Source organism: Struthio camelus, chromosome Z (genome assembly GCF_040807025.1).
Source record: "Struthio camelus isolate bStrCam1 chromosome Z, bStrCam1.hap1, whole genome shotgun sequence".
Lineage (NCBI taxonomy): Eukaryota > Metazoa > Chordata > Aves > Struthioniformes > Struthionidae > Struthio > Struthio camelus.
The window spans coordinates 43,058,505-43,085,392 of record NC_090982.1 but is presented as its reverse complement, the minus strand read 5'-3'; the positions used below and the strand labels follow the sequence as shown (position 1 = coordinate 43,085,392).

The following is a 26,888-nucleotide window of genomic DNA, read 5'->3' as shown; positions in this document are numbered from 1 at the left end:
GTTCTCACTTTGAATTTTAAATCCTTTCATATCTTCCAATTGCTAAAATGGGATAGGCAAGTGAGCAGCTTGGGAACTCCAGAAGACAGGCAATATGTATAATTATGATACAGTAGGTGGCACTCTTCCCTTTAAATACTTGAGCAATGCCTTGGTGCTGCACTACCATACTTGCCATGTTGCAGGCAAGACCTAAAACCAAGGTCTTGCTCACCGTGGACGTTAAAGATCCTGTAACACTGTATAAATGTTAACTTTTGGTTACTTTCACTGTCATGAATAAGGGTTCAGTTATATCAGAAGAAAGCATATAAGGAGGAAAAAAAAAAAAAAAAAAGACATGCAGACCCTGATTTGCCAAGGTTGCAGCTTAACTAGGAAGTTAACTGTTGCTTGCCCAGACCCTATACACATATAAGCTGTTCAGTGAAACTCATAATAAAAATATTCCTATAGATAGCTTTCAGGCTCAGGCCCCCAGTTTCCCCCAGCTGCTTGATTTGGTCTCTAATCACTCTTGATTTTTGCTGTATGTTATTGGTCAGCAACTGCACTCTATACTAATACCAGCTGTATTTTACTGCCAAGATTATCTCCATACATGCCTCACCCACCTCAGGGTAGCGCTGATAAACAGAATTAACGATGATTAACTCAAAGGATCACCAGTATAAAGCATTGCTTCTTCCTCCCGTTTTTCTGTTGCCCTGTCAGGCAAAAGAGAGACAGGAAGTTTGCCACAATTTGTTGTAGGCCCAAGTCAGACATCACTTACTCCAGAACACACAGACCTAGGTCTGAATTAACATTAAAGGTCTGATCCATAGCAAAAGCACTTGCACCATAGTTTCAGGTCCTCTGTAAGGACTAAGTCCCACCAGAGAACAGTATTTTTAGACTAGGGAATAAACACGAAAAACCTTCCCTATTTGAAAAAGACTTGAGCAACTCCCTTCACACTCATAAAAACTACTCGGGGGGGGGGCATGTTTACTCTGCTAAGACTTAAATTTAAGGAAGCTCCTTAATGAAGGAATAGTAGTAGGTAAAACATTGCAGATCTGTATCAAATGCAGACAGTGAAAACTTCTGGTTTTCTATGGTTCAACTTCCTTCTTGCATATGCTGAGTCTAATATAGTAGAATGCTATTTTCCAGGATTTACTCTGTTGTTTGTTTTCAGCACTCTGCTATAGCGTATGGGAATCAGGTACTATACACAAAAACATTTGTTTGCATAGTGTAACAATGTCTTCCTGCAAACAAGTTAGATGTGAGGCATACATTAGCTCAGGTCAATTTAATCCTAAAACATTTTATGTCTTCCCTGCTGTAAACCATGTGAACTCCTTTCATGTGTATTTATGTATGGCTCTTCAAAACAAGATGACAAATTTCCCCTTCCCTTCACAAAACACGCACAAACAAGTTCACAATGCACTCCTTTTTAATGCAAACAGTTCTATTCTGGATTTATCACAGGTCATTAATTTGATCTTTCTCATTTCCCCCCATCCCTCTTCCCCGCTCCCGCTTTAATGAAGGCAACTCCTTATTTATCCTTAGCCTTACCTACCTCCGTCTTCAGCCTCAAACTGCAGTAACCGCACTCCTCAATTTACAAACATTAAGAGGGGTCTAGTGCTAATCTCTACTTTCATCTTGAAGTAGCTAGAGGTGTTAACTACATATGTTTCTTGTAGATGTTACTGCCCAATTGTTTTTTGCTTCAAACAGTACTGGTTTAGCTGACAAGTCTGATTTTGCCATTAGAAGTAACTATATACAGTTTTAATGTAGACTAATTGAGAATATAAGGAACATCTGTGATCATATAATCCATTCTCCCTCAGAATATTCACCCAGGTTTCAGGCATTCGATTCCTACTACATGAAAAGCACATGTTGCAAGTATAATTAATGCTATTAATTATTATTGTTAAACCCATTTTGCATTCAGACAGAAACCTCAGCTGGGCAGTCTGCTCCTGAACATAACTGAAGAAAATCTCCTTCTGACTTTATAGAAGTTATGAGTGGTGGAAAACTGAGATCAACTTTTTTATGCATAGGAAATTGTCTGACTTGAAAGAGAGTTAATATGTTTTCTCTTCCCACCACATTTTATGAGAAGCTGCCATATTAAAAACGAGTTCCTTTTGGATAGAATTATCGCATAGACAGTGAGCTGCCTTGGCAACTGTACTTTTTCAAGGGTGACAAACCTGCCTGATCTTACTGAAGCTAGTATTTCCATTCAAACATGTAATGAGACTATTCCATGAAGAAAGCGGTTTGCTGGAACAGACCCAATTTTCCTCACAATACACTAGATGAGTCCCATTAAAAAACCTAGAAGTTAACCAGAGCAAGATCCTTTTGCTTTCCTAGTCTGAAAACAAACAGCAAAGGAAACCCTGAACACGGTAACAGTTGCATAAATCTTACACGGAGATGCCACACGCTCCTCAAAACCTCCATGAGAGTTAAGTGATTAAAAGAGCCTGAGCCTGACTCTGCTGGACTTTCTCAGGTCGATGCCAAAGGATTCACTGGCCAAGTAAAGACTACTCAAATGAGAAAAGGTCACTGAATGACACTTACGTTAAATGAATGCAACCCAAATACAGTCACAGAAATTACTTTTGCAAAGATAGAGTAGCTAGGTATGGGATTTTCCCAGTATATTTGAGGTGAGATTAATAATTAATATTAATGCCGGATGATACTAAACCCAAGTTAGCAGAATGTATGTCAAGTAATAAGCTACTGCAAGCAGTCCTGTGACAGGAAACGGTCGGGGAGATTGAGCTCTTCATTATACCAACACCTGCAGTCTGCGTGTGCCCCTCTGGAGGAGCAAGCATTCACCTTGCAGAGTCAGGAATTAGCTTTTTTTACAATTAAAGCTCGACTATAGTCTGTATTTTTGCAGTTCTATTAGCAAAATAATGTTATGTCTGCAGCAACTAAAGATGCGTACTCCACAGACGCTGGCATCGGCGCGCAGGTATACGAAGTTCAAAAGCAGCAATTAGCTCGGGAGAGGGAAAAGCGAACAAATTTCCCTCCAAACAAGTGGGCAAGAGCAGGAAAAGAAAAAAACCCAGCCTAAGGAAACCCCAGTAATTACTGCATTACGACTCACCCTCAGAGTAGCCATACACGGAAAACGCTGTGGTCACGGTTAAAAGGACACCTCCGCTAAAGCAGCCCAGGTTCAACCGTGCTTTCTCCCTTTAACCCTCCATCTGGATGCCGGCCGGAGCCGTCGCTTTCCCGCCACCCCGGGGAAACAGCTGCTCCGACCGGGACGGGGATGGGACAGCCAGGCCCCAGCAAGAAGCAGCTACTTGCTCCGCACGCCGAGACCCAAACTTTCCGCCGCCCATCCAGCGCCGGGCCGGGCCGGGCCGGGCCGGGCCGCGTGCCCCGGCCGGCGGCGACCGTTGGCCGGCGGCGACCGTTGGCCGGCCGTAACGGCTCCGCGCGCCGGCGGCCCCGCCGCCCCCTCCCCCCCGGCTCGGCGCCGCGTACCCAACGCACCCGCGGGCAGGGAGACAACGCCAGGGGATTTGCAGGCTCCCGCTTTGGCTCATGCAAATTCGCAGCCAGAGCACTTAGTGCCCATTACTCTCAACTGAGAGCTTTTCACGCTCATGCACACACGGGGAAAAGGGGGAGGGGGGGAATCCCTCCTCTCAGCAGCCTCCACGGCGAGGGGGCGCGTCGCCACCCCCCCCGGCGGCCCCCCGCACCGCGCGGGGGACGTGGGCGTGCGGGCTGCCCCTCACCCCCGGCAGCACTTTTAGGAGGGCTGGCCGAACAAAAAACTCCATTGTGCCACCCGTCCCTGTTATTCCCTTTTAGAAAAACTTTTTTTCCGCCGTGCCGCCCGCTTCCCCAGGGGCTGGGGGGGGGGGGAGGCGAGGCGGCTGGGGCGGCGGGGAAGGGCAAAGGGCGAGGAGTTGGGCTGCCCCGCGGCGCTCCCCGCCCGCCCGGCGCTGGCGCTGCGCAGGCGGCCGGCCCGAGGGGTGCCCGGGGCCGGGGCCCGGGCCAGCCCGCTGCCCGCGCTCGCCAGCCGGGAGAGGGGCAGCCCGCACCACCGGCCTCAGCGAGAGGCTGACAGCGCCCCGCAGAAAGGGGCGGGGAGCAGCCCTGCCCAACAGCCACCCTTTTCCCCGGAGCAGCCAGGAGGGCAGCCCGGCAGCCCCTTCCCACGCAGCCTTCGCCCTCCGCGGCGGAGCGGGGAAGGAGGAGGAGGCGGCGGCGGCGGCCCCGCTGCGGCGGACGGCGGGTGACAGCGCCCGGGCGGGCGGGCAGCGCCGCGGCCCCGGCCCCGGCCCCGCGCTCGCGAACAAAGCCCGCGGCGGCGGCGGCGCGCTCGCCCCGCCGCGCCCGAGCCCCCCGGACACACCGCCAGCCTTAAACAAAACGCGCAGCCCAGCCCCGCGTAAAACGGCAGAGCCCCAGGGGTAACGACGTGGTGGTGGTGGGGGGGGGGGGAGCGCCCACATTGTCCCTGTAACAAAGACCGTCTCCCCCCTCCCGCTCCGACCCACCGCGCACGCCGGCCCCGGCCCCGGCTCTCCCGCGGGCGCGGCGGCCGCAGCGGCCCGGCCCGCCGCCGCCGAGCAGCGGGGCTGCCAGCCGCGGCCCCGGCGCCGGCCGGGCGCGGGGCGAGGGGCGCGGGGCCGGGGCCGGCGGAGGGCAGCGCCGCGCATGCAAGCCCGCTCCCCTGGAAGCCTGCGCGCACGGCCCGCGAGAAACGCCAGTAGGTTCAGCGGCCGGGGGAGGAAAAAGAAGAGAAAAGAAAAGAAAAAGGCGAAGCCACGAGATGCCTGGGAAGTGGCAACAGCAAGCGCAGCGTGTGCATGCACTTGCAGGCGGCTCCTCTCCTCCTCCCCTAGCCGCTGCAAAGGCTGCCGAGACAGAAAGCGGTAGCCAACCTTAAACCGCACACCATCCTCACTCCTCCCCAGCCTGCCGAGGCGACCCAGGAGCCTTCCTTCCGAGCAACCCCGAAACATCAGATACAGATATTGGACAGGGGAGTACTGTACCTTTTCGGTGCATGTATCTAGGCAGCTAGAGGACAGAACTAGCTGATGTAGTGTCCCATTTAGTAATCCATTTAAGGGGATCTCTCTGGGAAACTGGAGCCACTCTCTCCTTTGCAATCCTTTGTCATTACTACATGTGTGCTTCCCAGGGGATGGAATATTTAGTACTTCTACTTTCTGAATTGCAAATGCAATTTGTTCATTTCCAATGATGGGAGAAAAGGGGGGAGGGAAGAGCGAAAAAAAAAAAAGCGTTAGCAACTCCTCTGCAAACCCAAATTCCACTACGGTTCCACTCCAGTGAGTCCCCTTCAGACGTGTCTTAGGAGGTAAGTCATTTCAGGGTCTTGTCCTGCTCCCTTTCTACCAAAAGTGCTCCTGGGGCGAAGGCTGCTTCAGGAAAACTCCTAGGCTGGAGGCACCCTGCGCGCCACGGCAGGAAAGCGGAGTCGCTGCTAGCCCACGGCTCCCGGTCATTGAGCGGCGCCGGACGCGGGAGCGAGCTGGGCTGCGTCGCGCCGAGCCGAGCCGCGCCGAGCCGAGCCGAACCTCCCTCCACTGCCGGGCTCCCCGCGCCCTGTCACTTGGACGCGCTCCGCCGGCGGAGGCGGAGCCAAATCCTGGACTGGATCGCGCCGGACGGGCGCGCCCCGCCCCGCCCCGCCCCGCCGCGCCGGGCACGGGGGGCGGCGGAGGCTCGCACCGGGGCGGGGAGGGGGGACTTCACCCGCGGCCAGCCGTGAGCGCTCCGGGAGGAGAGGCACCAGCAAGGGTGTGCTCATCGATTTTCTTAAACGGAGAAGTTTTAAAGAAGGAGGGTAAGTGAATTTCCTCGGACTTTCTGACCGCTCCCGCGGCGGCTCGGGCAGCACCGCGCTCAGGGCGCAAACTGCCTGGAAGGTATGCGGCGTAAATATAGCCTCGGCTCAAAACACTCTCCTGCAAGTATGTAAATAAAACGTATGGATGATCTGCAAAGCACAGGCTATGCCAACGACGTTACCAACAGATCTGCTGTGACAGTCTGAACATTATGTTTGAAATTTTGTATTTACAGGCATGGGGAGGGTTCTTTTTATTTAAATATATATATTTTTTATTGGCCACGAATGCGCTGCCAATAAAACCACCCCAGTGAGCTACCGGCACGAGACTATTTTTAAAAATGTTATCAAGTTTATTTTGAGCAGGTGCAAACGAGTAGGAGGGGAGGCGCCCTTCCGCTCCAAGCCCTCCAACTGTGGAAACTTGCCAAAGGCCAATAAATTTTTGCACCTCTCCATCCAAGAGACATAACCTTATTCCTGCTCCATCTGTAGATCCGTATGTCTCCGTGAGACTTAATGCTGAGGCAGCCATAAATGCCGAACGCCGGCAATGGCATTTTAAACCATCGCGATGGTTCCGCGTCCACTTAAAAAAAGGGGGGGGGGAGGGGGTTTATCTTATAAGTGGCACCGTTGTTTGAAGCAGCGAAGAGGCGAGAGGAGGTGGGCATCGCAGATCTGCGGCAGGGAGGCAGCGAGGGAGGCGTGCCGAGGGCCGGGCCGGCCCGCACGGCTGTGTCCCGGGCCCCCGGCGGCTCGCAGGCGCCTCCCGCTGCTCGGAGCCGGTGCGCCAGCTCCCATCCGCGCACAACGCACCGCCTGGCCAAACTTGCGAAGTTGCGGCCCCGCCCGCAGCTCCCGACTTGCGTTTTATGGGGTGGGGGTGGGGGGTGGGGAAGGAGTATATTGTGTAAGCCGCTAATCGCATTTCAGCGCTACGGCGCGCTCGCGGAGGGCACTAATCCGAGGCGCCGGGCCAGCCAGCCCTTGTCCCCTCGGGGAAACGGGCGCAGGGCGGCAGCGCGCGCCGGCAGCCGCCTGCTTTTCCTTTCTTTCCCCCTGAAGGTTCCCCCGCCGCCCTTCCTCCACCCAAATCCCACTTCGGTGGCTGCTCGCTGGGTTAATCCGGCCCTGTCTCGGAGCCAATCAGTCCAGCGAGGAGCAGGGGCAGCGCTAATAAATTAATCCCCCTCCTCCCCGGCCCCGCGCCGAGACTCCCCGCCGCCGCCGCTAATCCCCCGGCTGCGGCCGGGCCCGGGCGGCGGCGAGCCTCGGCCTCCCCTCGGCCGGGGCGGCGGCGGCCGCCCGGCCCCGCGCCTCATTTACAGCTCCACTCTGCCTGGGAAAAACTTCCCTCATCGCCAGAATGAGAGAAGCCAGAGCCAACGGATCGTTTCACAGGCTGAACCGAAGGAACGCCGGCCGGCTTTAGCGCCTTCCCCCGGAGAAGCACACAACGGAGCTGTGGCGTTTGCTTTACGGCCAGGCTGGCGACCTCGCAGGGGAGGAAAACGCTCGGCCGCCCGCCTAACGCAGGCAAACCGAGCCCGACGCCCCTCAGCATGAGGCGACTCCGGCGGAGCCCCGCCCGGTGGGGGGCGGGGGCGGGGCGGGGCGGCGCGCGGGCCGTTAACGGCCGGGCCGGCCGTTAACGGCCCGCGCGCCGCCCCGCCCCGCCGCCCCTTGGCGCCCCGAGAAAACCGGGTGACACCGGCCGGCATCGGCGAGGTGAAAATCGGTGCTGAACGCGGGCTGGCCTGCGGCGTGGCGTCCCTCACGTGTTTCGTCGGCAATTTCTGTGCTCTCTCTAGGTCTCGTCTGAGCCGTGCCGCAGGGAGCGGCTCTAGTTACTTCGGCATGAACATACCAGTTTTCCTGACGACCCTTTTGCAAGTGCGATTGCCCTAAGTTGATTTTTATATATTTATATTTTTAAACCAGATAAGTGAAAGGACAGGCTATAACTAGAGGATTTACTATCAGGCCAAGAAGTGTGGCATGAAAATTAAAATAATTACTTGTTTATGACAGCTCTTTTTCTGCCTCTTATTTTCAGATAATGAAAGGACTCTCAGAAACGGGTTTTGGGTCGGTATTTGATTTAGGATCTAAAATTACACACACATTAATTCAATTTCTAGTTGTTAGATTACAAGGGAAAGCATTCTTCGGTATCAAGGAAAAGTCCCCCCCCCCCCCCCATTCAGACAGTTTAAACTTACTATATACTTAGGGTAATTTCCTAACCAAAGGAACTGAGACTTAACATATATTTTCTTTCGTTCCCTGGAAATCTAAAACAGAAGAGAATTCTGCACCAAACAGAATAATTGCTGAGGACAGATAAATTTTAGCTAAACAAACGTACCCTAGCTCTGAAAGCAATTAGAGAAACTCAATGAGTACAAATAATTTCTGGGTACCAAACCATGTGGCAGGGGGGTAAACCAGATGAATGGACCTTGATTTGCCAAGACCCCTAGCCCCATTTCCCCAAAGAGGCACCAGATAATCTCATACTACTTGTCTCTCTGACAGGAAACAAGAATGGAGACAAAACACAGTCTGAATTTGTGGGAAGCATCCATTCAACGATACCAAATGCTGACATTCAATCATTACATTATGGTCAATCACTACGTACAGCTTGAGGTGTTCAAAACTTCCACTGACTTTGTGGTGGGTTTGAGTTGTAAGCAAATCTAGACTGGGCCCTCACTATGTGCTTCACATACTTCACAAATATTTCTGAAATGCCGAACAGTTTATTTTACACTTGCATTTCTTCATTAATCGAAAAGGGCTCTTTGACAGAAACATTCCCCCCCCCCCGCCCCCCCCCCCCCCGGTATTTAGGGCTTTGAAAAAGACAGACCAGATTTTTGAATTATAAAAGTTTTGCAAGAAGCAGAAAGCACTAAAACATCCTGTTTCCCCTACTTTGGTATTAGCTGTGGCATCAATTGCAAGAACTTATTATTCACATTCTATTACAAAAGTGTTTTCCATTCATCCACTTTCCATTCTTTCCGTGTTTAATTTCCAAGGCTGCATTGACTAATTTCTTCCTACAAATCTCACGTTAGAACCTTCTTTTTTCATTTAGCCTTCTGTCAAAAGGAAATTCGGCTCTCCTGTCCTTTATTCCCTTACTGCTCCTTCTGTTCTTAACTTACTACAATCAAACTGCAAAACTGCAGGTGTCTTCATAGCCTAAAAAATTCCCTTTTCTTTTACCTGATTCCATGTTCCCTTTCTCTCCCCCCAATCCAGTAAACTAGTCTCCTTTTCTTTCCCACGAAAGTAATTTTAGGTTATTTTCATGGAATTTGAATATTAACCTCAACTCGTAGTGCAGTCAGGTCTTCTGAAATCAGAGAGACAACTTTGCTCATTCGCCCAGACCAGCTGACAACCGGCCAGAGCTGCTCATCCTGGCGTAGGGAAGGGAACCGTTGCCCTTACCAGCTAGCACTCCCTAGCCGCCTTTTGGCAGCTGCCGAGGTAAGAGTGCAGAGGGTTTTCAAGTCTCAATCCACTAAGGGTTTCTTGGGGAGATCTCCAGGGAGCTGCTGGAATTTTGCATTTTAAAAGCCTTATCTGAAAAATCCACCCCAGCCACAGAGACATTCTCCAATTCACTGCAGCCCTGCTTCGGACTGACTCTACCGAAGATTCCACCAGGGTTCATATGAAAATATTACTTCTGCCCCTGCCTCCTAATTACATACAAAATACGTTGACCTAAGGTTAGTGGGGCACGTACGTGGCCTGAATGGGGTGCTTGAGCCTCTGTAGAGCTGTCACTGGGAGCAGCTGGCTCTTTTAGATGGGTTGTTCAAAGCTGAATGCCAACTGACATGCTGAGCCCTACACAAAATACACACGTATTTTCTGCTCTACCACCTTCCTGGAGCCATGTGACTCTAAGTGGGGCATCCCACTAAATACAGCTCTAAAGGGCTGGGATACCAGGGCGATGCAGTGGTATTTCAGCATTGAGCACTTCCCTGTTCATTATCTTCCCATGCCAGACTAATCTGTGCAACATTGGCTGTTTTCTGTACCAGCTGTTAATACTGGATTCAGTTTGGTTTATTCTTGCCCCTATTTCAAAGGTTTGAAGTGCAGCAGAGTTTTACACTGACGAGCAACAACATGAGAGTTGTGGAGCTGAAGATTTTGACAGCTCTCTGAGAAATGCTAGGGGCTTTTGCCCCCAAGGAGGGTATGAAATGGTTTTGATATCCATGAGACACTGGAAGCCTGTAATCCTAGGAGGGGGTCTTATCTTCTTTTTCCCCATCCCTGTTCCCTCCTCTGGCAACAGAGGAGATGCCTTTACCTGTGGGGATATGTCTCACTACAAATGAAAATAAAATGCTGAGCGCAGAGACATCTTCATACAAAGAAGCGTTGACTTCTTTAATCTTACAGCAACAATGAAAGCTCATCAAACTGTAAACATGATTTTTGTCAAGACAACATTATTGAATGCCTGGCAAAGTAATTACTCCTACACAGAGAAAAATAAGATCCTTCTGTTAATCACTTCAGAGGAATTCACCCAACTCAGCTGTACTCTGAAAACGTGGTTGAAAGCTAGCAGTTTTTTTCATCAGCATGTAACTGTTCTTGGGCACACGACAGCTAAAGAAAAGATGACCCTTAAAAAACAACAGGGACCCATTTCTTGGCCTCTTAGCGTAAGACAGCAATACGTCTTTTGCCCAAGTAACTCCTGCGGTCAGGCGCATAGTTCAGGATTTATGAGCACTAAACATTTTATAGACCAATATAAACATGTAAAATGAGATCAGATTAAGAACAGGTAGGCCGTGAGTTTCTGCTACAGCTGTGATTTTTAATGGTTTATGAATCCTTGCAAAATCCCTTCTGTAACTAAAGGCCCTGCTAGTAACGTGACGTTACTATATTGCTGGCTAGCATGTATGAATTTCCTTTTCTTAATTGCTTTCTTCAGACATCTTCCAAATAAAACACAGATCCCCAGATGACCGCAGGCCGATCTAGGGTGTGCTCATCAGGGGAACCCAAAGTATTTAAAATTAAGAAAAGCAGTTTCAAAATATTCACTAGAAAGACTCCCCAAACAGATTTGCCTCTGCCTGGGAACCCAAAAGGGTTCTCTCTGTGCCAATTCTGTGCAGGTTGGTCTTTACAACTATGGAGAATTTTGGAAGCCAAACAAGGCTGGGGAGCAGATATTTTATGCAAGAGGCTGCCCTGGTCAGCCCCAGCTGTATTGTGCCAGAAAAATCAGCAGAAATTCATGTTACACTGCGAGCAACATTCACATGTCACTGTGTCATCTAGTTCCCAGAAGAGGAGAGTGTTACATGATAGTGAAATATGCTGAGAGTACTGTGGATAGTGGCTGGACCATATGGTGAAGGGAGTGGTTTCCTATTAAAAAACAAAACAACTGAGCATGGATGATCAATATGGGAAAATACTGTAGAATCTAACAGTTGCTAACACCAACAGAAGTTTATGGAGATTTATTATCAAATTACTCTAAACACGTATGAGCCAGATCCTCCTCTGGTGTAAATTAACGTTAAGTCCCATTACTGTCAGTGTATCCATATTGATTTCACCTGCAGACAATCTGTTTCGTAGGATTTTACCAGGAAGGGAGGTGTACAGTAATTTTTAACTATCCTACAGAGCTCCATAGCGGAAATATAATTGATCTGTTGAATTCCACAGGCAATTCTCTAAGTCTCTAGAAAAATTATTTGCTATTGAACTTTACTGGGTTTTCCATAAAGGGAAGTTTACTGTCTTCACACTTCAGATGTTGACAGTCTGACATTAGTCTCTTCCAGTTAGAGTCTCTCTTTGAGAGTAAAAATTATTCAAAAAATACAGACAGAGAGTCTTACAGATTTTTCAGTTTGTCGTTCTTGAGAGTTTTAATACAGGAAAAGAAAGTACACTCTTTAGTTACTTCACGGTGCTTCAGTTCAAAATACTGTGCTCTACATTTTTAATTTACTGTTTCAGAAATGCCTTTTTTCCCTGTTAGCTTTTCCAGCACTGTGCTTAGATGTTGCTTCCTTTTTGAGTACAGCAAGGAACTGAACAGAACAAAATACATCTCTCAGTTGCTGATTCTGTTTATAAGATTAAAGCTTGACATGAACTCTGTTTAGTTGTTTGGAGAGCACGGAAAGAGGTGTAGAGGGACTCCCTGAAAACATGCAGAATATATTTTCATTGGAAAGTTAAACCAAATTCATACAGTTTTCTTGGGGTAAATGCTCTGTTCTCACCAGAACTCCATGAAATCGGGGTATCAATCAAGAGTTTAAGGAAAGCAGTAAGAAAAGAGTAGATTTATTTTGGCTTTGCCTGTGTTCTTACAGTAGATGAATGTGGTCCAAAGTGAACCATTACTGTGGCTCCCAAAACAGCAGTGAACATTTCAGATCTAGATGGGGGAGCTAGAGAAAGTGTAAAATTATCATAATTGAAAAGACAGCACGGAAAGAAGTCAATATTATAATAAAATTGTTTTAAATACAATTATAGCATCAAACTGAGAGCAAATCCAATTTAAAATAATAAAAAGTAGTTAGCTAAATAAGTCAAAATCATTGCTTTCAGTGTCCTTTCGGCTGAACTGAGCCCTTAGGAGCACTCAGTAAGTGGAATTGCTAGGCAATACAATATTACCAAAGAGAAACCTTTAATGGTTTCAGTAGCTGAAAGAAAGAGGCTTTATTCCAGCCTCCTCCCCAACACACACACTTTAATTCATAACATTAAATCTCATACAGCTGACTTCTTTTTTTTTAACCCTCAAATTGATGGCAGTGGGAGAAAGAAAGGGTCTGCGAATGACAGACCAAAAAAGGAGGAAGGAGACGGACAGAGGGAAAAAGAGCAGCTATGACAAAATCCGAAGAGACAAGAAAAAGGCTCCAGCTGAGAAAATCTGTGAAGGAGTGTGTGCAGTGGGGGAGAGGGCGAGAAACCAGAGAGAAGTGATGAGGGGAAGGAGAAAAGAAGACAGACAACTAAAGATGGAGGAGAGTAAATAGTCTCTATGTGAAGCAAAAGATTAGCGAGATACAATACAGGAATGTAGGAAAAATGGGATTGCTTAAATCTTGACAAATGAGCAGCAGATGGAAAATGATCTTTTAATCATGCTTTATCCTTTGACCCTGCAAGATCATTGAATTAAAACAACAAGAAATAAGAGGCTGAGTTGCTATAGGTTTGCACTGGCTTTTAGATAATATGAATATTTTTACATACTAAAGGAGAAATTAACGTCAAACACATTATGGTATGCTAAGATACAGAAGAATGACTGAAAATGTGTTGAAAGACATGACAAAGTATTTGGGAAGAAAAGAGCTTGTCCTGCTTTTGGCAAAGCGGCTTTCATCAGCGTCAGCCACCTCCCCACACTGGCCGATGAACTGTTTGGATCTAATCGTGTGTGGAAAAAGTGACATAGGATAGCCAGGAAATAACAGTGCTACAGGACACAGGTCAGGCAGTTGCTCAGCCTGAAAAGGCCCCAGGTGACCAAGCAGGTGAGCCAAATGGGTTGGCTGGAGTTTGGCTCCTCTTGGCTGTTACATCAAACCTGTGAGCAAGCTGAAAACAGGACAAGTGGAAATGCAGCTCTCCAGTGTTCGAGCGTACCTGCCTTCTTGAAGGAAGAGTTAATATCCTTGATGTCTCACGGGGAACAGCAAAAATGATTTCCCTCCATGGGAGAACATGGGAGGAGCTGTACATTTGTAGCACAGTTTGGCTTTGAAGGGATACAGGCCATGGGGAATTGATGGAGTCTTTCCAGTGATTTCAGAGTATGCTTTAGATCTAGCAAAGATATTATTTCAGAAAAAGCTGAAGTCAGTATTTCCCTTTATCTGCTTGTCCATACTCCTTTTCCTAAGACTAAAAGTGACAGATGGTGGTTCTAGCACTAGTGCAACTAAATGGGATGCGGTGGGCTCTCTTTCACTTTTCCCTGGTACTGCATTATGCCAAGAAAAGTAATAATAAGAACACTGGAGACTCAAATTCAGTAGCCTAGATTTTTCCAGATAACTATTCTGCCACTACTACCCGTATTTAGTAGTGCTTTACTCCACAAGAAGCTCCACTGAAGCTAGTGAAGCTAGCTGTGGAGTGGCATGTTGCTTACTGTGCAGGGAGGACTGCTTCTGGCCATGTGTGAGGATGATGATGACAACAGCGTTACTGCTGCTAGCTACCCCTCCCTCCAGGCTGACTGTAGTCTGGAGTTTCCTGGTGATTATTAGAGCTGAAAAGCACTTGCAAACGAAGGCTGTGCTATTAGCAGGGAGCGAGAGAGGAGACTTCCTGTGTTTGCTCATTCCTGGGACTCATTAGCCAGGTGGCCTCTCCCATGTGTGACTGGCCCAGGTAAATCACAGCCCAGAAATTCCAGCTTGGCTTAGGTAAGTTTCAGTCACTCCCCTGTGCCACACACTAATGCAGCAAAATTGAGAGGAAGTGAGTGAAAGCCGCTTGGAAGATTTGTCATTAACCCAATGCAAAAGGCAAGAGACTGTGTAGTAGCTGACTGCTCAGAGGAGCCTGTTTGACTCACCGTGAAATGGGGAGTTTCCATTGTTACGAGACATGTATTTGATTTCAGTTAAATCATTGTCCTTTCCTTAATCCATTTTACCAAACATAACGTATAAGAATGTACTTATCATTGCATGTGTGGAAGTTTAGTAGATAGATAAGTATACCTCATAGGTACAGAGGCAGTAAAATTAGGTATAATGAAGAAGAAATATGGGGAAAAGCATCAACTTGCATGAAATAAACCACAATCTTCATTTATGTGCTATCAGTGATGAACCTCCATTAGCTGAAAAATAAATTCACATATTATTGCCAAGGGTATCATTTATAGCAATATTCTTGGTGACTAACTCCTTACTTGGGCCATCCTGAAGACAACATTATTCCCTTTTGGCAGTGACTGCCTGTGGATGTTTGGATTTTACATTCAGCCCTGTGTGGAATATGCATTAATGTTCACAGACAGTCAGCAGAAAACCTATATGCTTTTTAATATCTATTACATCCTATGTCAAAGACAAAAATAAAACTTAAATAGTCCTAGCTTTAAGATTATAAGTTGTTGATGCGCCTGTATTTTACTGTAATCTTTAATTTGGATTTCAGTTGAATAAGGGCCAAAGTAGATTTATAAATGAGCTATATTTGATATGGGCTAAAGTACTTGGGGTAAAGAATTGGCCTTGCAGAATTCTTTGGAAGTTTTTTCACTGACTTTAGTGGGGCTGGAACATCACCCCAAATTGCAAAATCCATTGCATTAACCAGTTTGTGACCATGCCTCCTACTCTGTAAAAGCAGAAAGTCAAGAAGAGCATAATCTGTGAAATAAAACATAACAGTTATTAAACTGGAAAGCCTAGTTCCGTTCTTGGTCTCACTGGGGCCAGTGGCCAAACTGGAGCTGACCTCAGTGTGGTAAGATACTGCTTTTCAAGTCAAAACCCAGAATTTAGCACTGACTAGTCAGATGAGGCATATACAAGCCACCTTTTTCCACAGTCTGCTTCAAGCTAATAGAAATATCCTATTCCTGCCTTTCAGGAACTTGGTTTCACAGTGACTCCCTCAAGACTTTGCAGACTTTACCTATACTATTTGGTCTCAGAGCAGTGTCTGGCACCAATAGATAGCTGTTTATGTTTTTTTTTTTTCTAATGGTATTTCTGTCTTTTTTGGCGGGGTGGGGTGGGGAGAGGTCTGTCCAGAATTTAAAAACAGTCAGAATATCCAGCAGAGTTATATAAACCCCATGGAAGCTGGGGGCTTAAAATGAAAACTCTACTGTGACCTTAATGATGGTGGCATATTATAATATACAGGTTGCTAAAATGCCTAGTTAATGAATATCAGTAGGATGAGAAAATGATGAGGGCACTTTTTAAGGTCTCCATGCTGTGATAGATTTATATCACTAATTACAGTGAAAGGTGCATAAGAATCTATGGACATTGCCTCCTTCCTCAAGAAATCGGCACCATCTCTTATTAATTAAATTGAATATAGAACAATATAAATCTCCCAGTGCTTATTCCACTCATTTCATACATACTAATGAGGATGAGCTTCTGAAGCTGGTGGTTGGAATCATTTATTCAGTGGTGGGAAAAAAACCATCAGGATTCAGACCCCCTGCTGACTTTGCACACTGTTCTGCTAGATTTATATTGGTCTACTAATAAGTAACTGAATACATTAAACAAGGCGCTTGTCATTGCAAGGGTTACAAGGGACTCCTTGTTTTTCTTCCTTGTGTATTCTTTGGTGAGGAGATTAGGGGAGATGGGCCCATTATGTAAGTCTCTCCTCTTGGTATTTCATCCACCAGTTCAAAGCCCTTCTTTCCAAACAGAAACTAAGCCAAACTTCTCATCAATCATTAAAAGTCCCAGCAGTTACAAACTTGCTGATTCTGATGTGAAGTGCAACAGTCCTGCCTTTTTTTTCCGCTAAGAAAGTGAATCGCACTATGCCTAGCAGCTCAAACTCTATGTTACACAGCATGCATGATTAGTGAAGACAGAAAATGCAGGGTATTCAGCAGCCAAAAAAATGTCCCTTTAGAGCTCCTCTTTGGAAGGAAATACAATAGACCAAGCAAGTTGTATTGCTGCATTGCTGCATTTGCCGTTGCAAAAATAACTGGGGCAGTCCTCTAGATCCTCATTTAAGTTTGAACTGATAGACTAAATTTCTTGACCTTCTAGATTTAGGATGAGAAAATAGCACACACTATACTGCCACACAAATGGCTAGAGTTACAAACTTAAAACGTGCCAACTATTACCACAGGTTTTAGCGAGCGCTCTGTGTCCATCCGTGTTACATTCGGTAGGGAAACATTATAAACAGTACTGTTTGTCGACGGGTGATAAATGAGGGCTTTTAGAAAGGTGCAACTGCTTTATTTTCTCTGTCCACCAGTTGTCAGAAGATGGACAAAGTACACCAGGTATTTAGCTCAGCAGACTGGTCCCTTCTCCAGATGAGTTCATAGTGCAACACAGGAAGCTCCATTAGCCTTATCAGCCCAGCTTGGATAACGGCACAGGTAATTAAGGGTGGCCATCTCTTTGAAAAATCCCAGCTACACTATCTGGCTGTACATGAGGGGGTAGGAGCATGTAGCAGATATGTGCAAGCAAACCCACTGAAGGCATCGCTTTCTGAAGAACAAGGATCACGCTGGATGCATGGGGGCTCCTGTATAACCATCTCCAAATTGGCTAAATAATTTACTCTATTTGGACAAGTTCAAGAGGGGGTTCAAGTACACATCTAATTGCCCTCAAATTATATAACTGGAAAATCAGGACTAAATGAATTCAGCGCTGAAGGAAGTAAAAAAAAAAAAAGTAGAGATTAAATACAATCTATTCCTTATTTGTATTGTGCACCCCAATATACAGATAAAGATTTATGAAAGTTAAATGATATATTCCTGTTGACTTTGTACTATGCATAACACCCTTTGAAAAAAATTAAAAATCAAGATCAAATCTCTGTAATTTTTGCAAGTTTTTTTTTTTTTTTTGTTACAGAAGTTTCAGTCTCAGTGTTGAAATCAGCTATAAAATTCTCCAGAGAATGAGAACAGGTGAAGGTTTGGCTTTGTATATCATGAAAGAGATGTCAGTAAATTAACTTTCCATTTTTCCATATTTCTTGCTCGTTACATTTCCTTCCACCCTACAGCTCTTGTTGGTGACCCATTTTGTGAATGGAGCCACTCTTTTCTTAGAAGTCATAATTTATCTTGGAAGAACTACCCAGGAAGCATTCTTTTTCTGTTACACCTTAAAGCAGGGTGAGGATTGTTAGTCACCTCTGAGTGTGTGGATAAGTCACAAATATTATCTTTTACCTCAGGGACTCAATTTTGTATCATATCTTTTTCCTTGAGAGATGTTGCTCTTGCACGCACTTTCCTATTTATGGAACTTAACATCCCAATGACAGCGCTAAATATGATTTATTTATGACACACAGGGTGTCAAATGCTAGTGTGTGTAAATAGTAACTATCAAGTAAAACATCATTTTGAAGAATTAAGTGAAATAAAGACCAACTGACAAATCACTTAGCTATAGGGATATGAGAAAGATGTAGCATTTTTTATATAATACGTAGAGCAGATCTTATATCACTGAACTTATCTCACTTATCTCTGGCTTTTTTTGTTGCTGCCTCTTAGGATCATCTTTTGTATGTGTATAATTTTATGGGGGAGGCACTTGGTAATAAATGACTTCTCAAAACCACGACCTCTTTGTTCTGGCCCCAGCAGCTGTAGGACAAAATTTGTATAATGCATCAGTTATATGCCTATGAGAAAAGAATTAAAAGAAACTCAAGAAACTTCTGTCAAGTAAAGTAAGTGTGCTGAATGTGGAAATGGAGTTTTAACATCTTTCATTTTGCCAATCCTTTCTTTGCAGTCTAAGAGTCAGTTGCCCTATATATCTACCAAAAGTGGCTGTAAGTGCATCCCTAAAGTATGAGGCAGAAGAAAAGAAGGCAGCTGTATGGATGAAGCAGAGCTGGAAGTTGCTATGGAGAGTCTGTAAGAAGTTCTAGGAGCCTGAAGATCTTCTCTGGATGATAGCCAACCTTGGGATGCAAATTTTCCTGGCTACAGTTTACAGCATTCAGAGTCTAAAATTATGGTTGATACTTAGTACTTTAAGCTACTTCCTACTTGGACGTCTGATTCCTAGTGTCTTGGATCACATCTAAAATGACACCATTGCAGGGTGAAAATTATGATCCATTCTCTGTTAAAAGAAGGTCCATTAAAACTACATATATTATCATTAATCACTTAACACTGTGAGGTCTTCTACAGCTGTGCACTATTTACCTTTTGCATTACAAATATAATGAGAAAAATGGTGTGTGGGGATTTGCTCAGCAAAACACTTATCCTATGTAAATAGCAGACAAGATACACATGACAGCCAGCTGGAGTCAGGTCCAGAAAGCGAGGTAGGTGCCTAAAATGCAATTAAGATACCAAAACCTATGTTTGTGAGTCTGCTTCCAAAGCAGGCGACTTGATTAGCCACAATGATACTGAATGTTGCCAGCTTTCTGTATGCTGCTGAAGCTGGGATTTAATTCACAATGTTTCCCGGGGGAAAGAAATCATGCAAAAGAGTGGTCAAACTTAAAGACGCGAATGTACAAATGCTGAAATCCTGTGTTTTGGATCAGAACCATGATAAAACAAAGACTGAGCAGCAAAGCTGGACCCAAACTCAAGCTAAAGTTCCATAAAAGAATAACCCAATCCAGATAAACATCTTAGAACAATTTCTGCAACTCAAATATACTGTAATCATTATCAGACCTGTTTTTTAAATGGATTTGAATCTTTTGAATTCCTTGGCGTTATTCCTGCTTTCCTAGGTAACAGCCACTAGATTAGTAATATCTTATATTGGATAAATAGTCATTTCTCTCTGCCTCCTTCTATTTTACATATATGCACATATTAAAGAACATCCAGGAGATATATTATCTTCTCTGGCTGATACAAACTCTTCAGGCATTACAGTGTTGTCCCAAAAGCGCGACTAAATCCTCCCGTTCATTCAAGCATTGGACAAATGTCGCTTTGCTGGTTTATGTCTCCCTCCTTTCACTGCTCTTTTGCCCTTCCAATAGTCAAACGCATCCAGGAAGGATGAGATAGGCAGCTCCTCTCCCGGCCTTACTCTTATTTCTCCTTTTCTGAACAAGCAGCGAGGTAAGAAATCAGCTGCGTGCATGATCAACAGGCCTCGTAGGAGTGAGGTGCTCCATCCCCATGATGTACGTAGTCCCCAGCAGCCTGGGAGCTGCGGCTGTTCCTAACATAGGTCATCTGGGTATGACCACAAAGCAGGCATGCTGGATTGACCTCCAGAAATTCGTTTTTCACTGTGGCTAGTAGCAAAACATTGTCAAACTTTCAAATGATTTAGTAGCATTTCTGTAGGAAACACTTAAGGGGTCAGATCTGTGCTGCTGTTAAATCAAACATTCCCATCTAGCTCCAGAGACATTCGCGTCCCAGGTCTGCAGTGTTTGGTTACGCTTCTATTGTTTGATGTAGAGCCTTAGATCTTCAATTAATATGCAATTCAGTGCTCACTGAGACAATGGCAGGATCTGCTCAGCATTTTGGCAGCTTGTGAAACTCAGATAAACTCTAACCTTTGCCAAATACAAAGGATGATAAAAGCACAAGTTGCTCTCTCCAGCTGAATCAAAATAAACTGCCAATGACTTTGTAGCCCTCATCTTTTTTGCTGCTTTGCTGTGGTAACCTTCAGTTGGCATTGCGTGGCGTCTATAAAATAGTCACTGCAGAATTAATAACTAGAACTGCAGCAGCAAACGGCAGCGGCAAGCGAGCAAAGTCTGCCCTCAACTACTTTTCATCCATTAGATTCAAAGGGAAACATGTTGCTGGATATCTCTAGGCTGTCCCTGGAAACAGGTAAGGAGTCCAACGCTACCTCACCCTGCCTTTGAATTCGGTGGGGCAAGATTTCACCGAGGCTGTTGAACGGCAGCAGTTCACGATAGCATCGCGCAGATCTTTTCATGCGCTTATCTCAGGGCTGAGCTGTTGAAAAAGCCAAGTACAGAAACTGCACGAAAAACCTCTTTCCCTGTAAAATTATTTGAAAATTAAAATGTCACTGTTTTCTGTAAAGAAGATAAAATATAAGGTGATACTTTACAGGAGAGACAGTATACAGCACATAAATTGGAAAAACAAACAAACAAACAAACAAACACCTAAAATATGGCTATGGGTTTTTGTTGTGCATCTTACGAAAACCCGTGTGTATGATTCTGACAGTTTGCGACTAGGTCTCGGTGCTGAATACCATCCATCTCCTAGATCAACTGTATAAAATAGCATATTTATGGTTACTTTTCTCTCTCTTTACCAGACACGGGGGAAAAAAAAAAGAAAAAAGAAATTCCCATGACGTGCTATTTTTAGTCGTTCACAGAGTCACAGCAGTTCTACATTTCTCCAGATTACTGCTAGGTCTGTTTTGTTTTTGAAATATTTTCAAGGAAAATAGGTGTGAAAGGCCCTTCTGTGCTTCTATAAACAGTGTTTTATCTGGCTTGAACAATCTGAGTGGTAGGGTTTTGCCAGCCTGACACATCTAGATTGAAATGCATTAAAGAGAGAATCACACAAACAGCTCCCCCGGCAGATCGAAGAGGGTGCTAATCCAGGTGAGCTACCGAAAGTTGACCTCCAAAGGCTGGGGTGGGTACTGGGTGATGGGAGTTTTTAAAAGACCAAATGATTAACCATGGTCATAAGCAAAGGTGCATCCCAAGGTTAATGCCAGTTGGGTTAAAGCCTGGGTAAGCAGGTTTTTAGTAACAGTGCATTATTGTTGCTTTAGTTGCAGCAGCACCTTCATCCACCCACACCCAGTAGTAGTTTGGAATTAGTCTGTTTAATGAATCCAGTAAGGTGTGGGTTCAATTTTCTTCTATATCTGAGAAGAAGTTGAGCCTGCAGGCCCCAGGAGAGTGCTGTTGGCACTGTGCTGCTGGGCGTGCTAGGGCGAACGACCCTCAATCTTCTTTATGATGCTATTCCACTTCACGCGAGCTATCCAGAGTCATCACACCAAGACGACTATGAGGCGGACGAGATAGAAGCAGGAGATTGATCACCCTGGAATAAACTTTGGCATGTTGATAGAGGCAGTGTTCTGCAAGGGAAGTAGGTTCAAATCCCTGTTAGGGAGAAAGGGGAGCTGATCTTGGGTGAGTACACAAATCACTAGGCCATAAGATGAAAAGAGAGCGTAAGTAGCATCAATACCTCTTCTTCTGTTTTCTGAAGCCCAGTTCAAAGTTTTTTTCAAGTTAGAATGATTTAGTAAGTTTGCACCTAGCTTCAGGACCAGTAAAACAGGGTTATGGCCTAAATAAATGGGCTTGTAACTGGTTTCAAAAGAAAAAATATATCCAGCCATGGTTCTATTATTGTCTAATTCCTGTTAGGTGGCCACATCAGAAATCATTTTACATGGAAACCAATTTAGATATATAAATCTTACTGATTTATTTCACTATAGAGGTATGAAGTCAAATGCAGGCGTTTATGGAAAAGTATTTTAAGGTTATTGTTACTGATAGTATGCCTATTAAGTAGCTATTGCGCCTCTAGACGTTCTACAGAATTCCTGGCAGGAAGGGTGATGAAGTTCATATAGTGCATCCACGACCAGACGAGACTATGCAGAGGTAAATCACTGGCCATTTCATTCTAGTCACCTTTCCTCTGTTGATTTGCTGCTTTAATTTCCTCCATTTGATTTCTCCAGTGATTTTAAATTAGCTCCTCTTCAACTTAAAAAAAAAAAAAAAAAAAAAGGTAGATTGTCAAGCTTTCAAGTGAGTTTGCTGACCAGAAGAATCTCTTAAGAGGCTCGCAGTAAATCCAGTGGAACAGTGCATTTTGTTTAAGTGCTTGTCGTTAAAGGTTGGAGTGCACAGTAGTCTTGAAAAGAATATGGAAGACTGATTCAAGTAGCTGCATTATTTTTCACATGAGTGCATCAAGAAAGAGCATAAAGGGTTATCAGAAAAAAATTGCAACCACGGGAAACAATCGATTCACAGTCTCATCACTTTTTAATTAACTTGACTTCTTAGTCTTTGTCATTTGCACATTGCTAGTAAGGCATACCTAGGGTCCCACTGCTTTGACAAATGGAACAAGGAATTCATTTATAGCAGTGATTCTGCCTATGTAATACTTATATCATTAAAACAGGGAAAATAAATCAATGAAGACTTGAACAACAAGGAAAATAATTCAGGTAGAACAAACAAGAACACATTGCCAGGTGACGGACATGAATGTGTTCTGCATCTACTGAGTTTCTTTCCTCTTCCCTTTGTCTTAGTTTCCAGTGGCTGAAATTCGTCACTGAGCACCATCCTGTCAGGTTCTTCCTTAAGCAATTTTTATGACAAAGCTGTGAAATCTCCAAAGTAAAGCTTTGCTCACTGAACTGCCACAAATCCCCCCTGATCCAACATCATGCACTCTTACTGATGCTGACGATAGCTGGCACGAACCCGCTTACTCGAGAGACCGCAAGTCCCCGCACAGCGCAGCGCAGCGCATTACTGCTGGGATGACTGGAGGAGCTTGAGCTGCCGCTCTGGCGACCTGAGCGACGGGGTTGCTAACGGGGCAGGTTCAACACATCTTCGCTAGCGCTTCCTTTCCCCTGCTTAGCCCACCAGCTCTCTGACCACTTTTTTAAACCTAGCCAGCCGTACTGCAAAGCCTGCCTTTCTCCTTCGGGCTTTTGGGAGAGGTGAGCAGCGAGAGCGACCACAGCAGCAGCCAGACACAGAACCACATCACAACCCACACCGCAGCTGCCGGGTTTCAAAACCGATGCCTTCGAGCTGCTCTTTCTGCCTCCTTGGCGCAGCTCTTCGTAGCCGGTTGCTGCTAATAAGTCACTTTTCCCTCCCTCACCACCGCTCCTCCTGCACTCAGCCATTTGCTTTTCTCCTTCCTCCTCCCTTTCCTTTTCACGCCTTTTTCTACCGCTCACCCTCTCGCTCCCTCCCGAGCTCCACAGTACCTAAAGAAGATAAAAACTGCATGGCTGTACCAGCAGGTAGCGTATGGTACGTATCCAGCTGCGTGAGTACGCTAGCTTCCCTTACGGCAGCCTTTTTCCACCTTTTCTCTGAAGGACTGCTGTTGCTGCCTCTAGCCTTAAGCGTGGCAGTAACCATGGGGATTAAATGCACGGCATTCTCTTTCATGGGAAAGGCATTAAATAGGTCCATGTTAGTACGGCATTTAGCTCAGCAGAGCCCTACACTTTGATCAGAAACACCAAAGCAACTAGTGATTGATGCCACATATTTGCATGTGTATTTATACAGCGGCTATTATGGAATTAAAAGTGTTGTCCTGTATCTAGATGCAGACACTGATTAATGCTGCAAATTATGAACCTTTACGCAAAGACAAAATGTCCACAGTTTAAAGATGGCACCAGGGGTGGTTTTCTAAATAAAAAGACATTTACCTCAATGAGTTCACAACCCTTGTGCCTTCTGAATAAAGCAATACAGTATAACACCCCTGCCCCGTTTCAGTGTCCTAACTTAAATTACTGTTCACCGTTTGTATCTAACATAATTACATGCTTTGCCGCATTTGCTACATCCAGTGAGTCAGTCAGTCAAACACAAACGGTTCAGCGGAACAGACCTTCAGCCAGTAAAACTGGGCAGCTTTTGTCCATTACCCCTCACCCTTCCTTGCTATACAACGTGGATACATGGTACGCTATATGTGTGTCTAATGGACGCTCTGTGCAATCTAAAACCATTTTCAGAAGCCAATTTGTTTGTGTGCTCTAGAAAGGTACTGTTAAAACAACAGTGATAATGATAAAGCTTGATGTACTAGGAAGTCTTATCAGAGATTCTGTCATCATAAAAAAGTCTTATAAAGAGAGTTACACTGTTAAGGGATACTAATAATGTCTAGCTGTTTGGGAAGCTTTTACGGTGGTTAAGCTAGAGCTGGGAACTTCCTGAATAGGTGCAGATTTTGGAAGGCCAAAAATCTGATTTTATGGCCCGCTTCCTGTAAGTCCTTTTAATAAATAGCCTATATGCAGCTAAAGCAACATTAGAAGGCAGTGGATATGAGTCAAGAATAAACCTTACACAAATAGCTCCAATAACGATGAGAAATATCTGCTGCAGCTTAATCTTTGATTTACAGATATTTTATCTTAACTCTGAAAATTAATTGCAGAATCTCCTATTATGATCTTCAGTTCTCAGATCTAAAGGGTAATTTTTTCAAGAAGTATTTATCATCAGGGACAACTGCCAAGAAGAGGAAAGCAGACTGCAGGGATATCTATAAGAGAATGGATTACGAAGAGAGAAAGTACTTGTGCTTAAAAAGTACCCTGTGCTTAAAAAAAGCTGTCATAACACAATAACCTAATGATTTAAGATCCAAGAGTTAGTCATTTATATTCTCTTCCTCATGAATAAGTATTATCCTTAGGATCTAAATATGTTAAGAGAACCAGTTTTAGCTTCAGGTACTACCTTTAAAAGGTAGAGAGACCTTTACGTCAAAAAAGTCACTGTTTCTCGGGGACACAGACTGCTGGCGATTCTGAAGACTGAACCAACGTAAAGATCTCTCCTATCTTTGAGGGGGTTGGTGAGCTCTGAATTTTAATCCTCATCATCACAACCTCAGTTTGCCGAACACCAATAATAACATATGCATTTCCCATTCCAAGATCCTTCTTTCAGTTACTTCCAACCTCATAAATCAAAGAGTTTGAATGATTTTTTTTTCCCCCTTGGGCTAAAACCAAAAAATCGCTTGGCTGTCAACCGTGAAAGGAAAAATGGAGGGACGGGCGCTGTGGGGACAGGTATAAACACAGGAGTGAGACAAAACGGCTCACCTAGAATTTATGAAGTGTCACGAAAAGCTTAAAACTGATGCTGCGGGTTTCACGGAGCAAACACCTGCAATTAGCTAAGACATCGGACGATTTTATTTATAACCCCTGCATTTCCACTGCTAAAACGGAGGTGATCCCCAAACGTTCATGCAGAACTAAGGTACAGCGATGAGTTCGCGGCAGAAAAACCCGTCCTTCCCAGGCAACCTACACAACACGGCTGTCCTTGCTGCGCCGCCCGCCCCAGTGTGAGCTGACCCAGCAGAAATATCCGGTTACAAACAGAGGCTATACCGGCACCGCTCCCAGGAGGACGGTGCCCACCGTCTGCACAGGCTCCCCTGCACGTTTGCCTCCCTGCCGGCTGTGCGGGCCAAGGACGGCTCTGCGGACCGCAGCCACGGGACCGGCCACATTTGATAAGGCGGACACGGTCCCCAGGGCGGTCTTTACTGTCAGGCAAAACCCCCTGACAAGAGATGCGGCGCTGAAACTACAGAAATACTCGCGTGTCGTATCCCAAACCGTATATGAACGTAATCGCTTTCGACTGCTGTTTGCGAAGATGCTGAGGGCAGGCTGACACCTGACACCTATCGTTCTTTTCAAAATAATCTTCCTTTTTAAATCAGTACTTTCTCGTGCAAGGTCGCAATTATAGGTCCGCAACGCTAGAGATGAAAAGGATTAGACGTTTCCTCACCCTGACAGTTCCAGAAAACATTCTCACTCCGCCTAACGCTACCGATGGCCTTACCTCTCCGTAAGCCTTCCTCCGACACAGCCACCGCACTGAAACAATACCCTGCGAGTGAACCGACTGCTTCAGCAACGGACACCAAGCACAGCTATAACTAAAAGTTAAAATAAGAGGCTCGCATGCTTTGTGCATCTTGCTCTCTAGGAAGACTTTGACCAATCTCTTTTTTTTTTTTTTTTTTGGCTGGGAAATTAAAGAGAGACAACCTGACCTGGGAGACAAAGGCGCTACCTCAAGTCGTTAACGATACTGAAAGTGATGGGCTAACCTGAACAGGAGTGTGATTTTTTGATATGAAACTTATTCCTGGGCCCAGAATTATAAGGCACCAGAATATCGTTAAGAAAGGTATTTTCTCAACATTTTCAACAGCAGACAGCAGCCAAAGTGCCAGAAGTCTTGCAAGATCGTCCTTCATGTAAAGTACCTGAAAACATCAATGCTTTAAACGTGCTGAAGTTTATCTATGCAAATAATACACGTGCATGTTTTCTTTTTTGCAAAGAAAACAGCATCACCTTTAAATTTGAGGAATGAGATACTTTTGCATGATATAATCTGAAACAGAGGGGAAGAGCGGTAGGTATTCCTTTAAGTAAATAAATAGATTAAATGCCACCACCCA

The 26,888-nt window shown here is 45.3% G+C and overlaps 1 protein-coding gene and 1 long non-coding RNA gene across 9 annotated transcripts in view; one reads left to right on the top strand and one right to left on the bottom strand.

The window, feature by feature from the left end:
- Positions 1–26,888, bottom strand: part of LOC104150539 (semaphorin-6A) — a 377,711-nt gene that overhangs the window by 112,162 nt on the left and 238,661 nt on the right. Inside the window, exon 1 of one of the 8 annotated variants that reach the window (XM_068927188.1) lies at positions 5,064–5,690. The exons of 1 other annotated variant lie outside the window; for it this stretch is intronic. The gene's annotated coding sequence lies outside the window, so the exon portion shown is untranslated. Of the gene's footprint in view, positions 1–3,148; positions 3,445–3,546; positions 3,567–4,949; positions 4,973–5,063; positions 5,691–26,888 lie in introns of those variants that run through there. 6 more of the 8 variants (XM_068927182.1, XM_068927192.1, XM_068927191.1 and 3 more) reach the window with 6 other exon arrangements.
- LOC138064545 (uncharacterized) lies at positions 7,564–7,920 on the top strand. The gene is made up of 2 exons (XR_011137802.1): positions 7,564–7,618; positions 7,702–7,920. It is a non-coding gene; the product is annotated as an uncharacterized lncRNA (long non-coding RNA).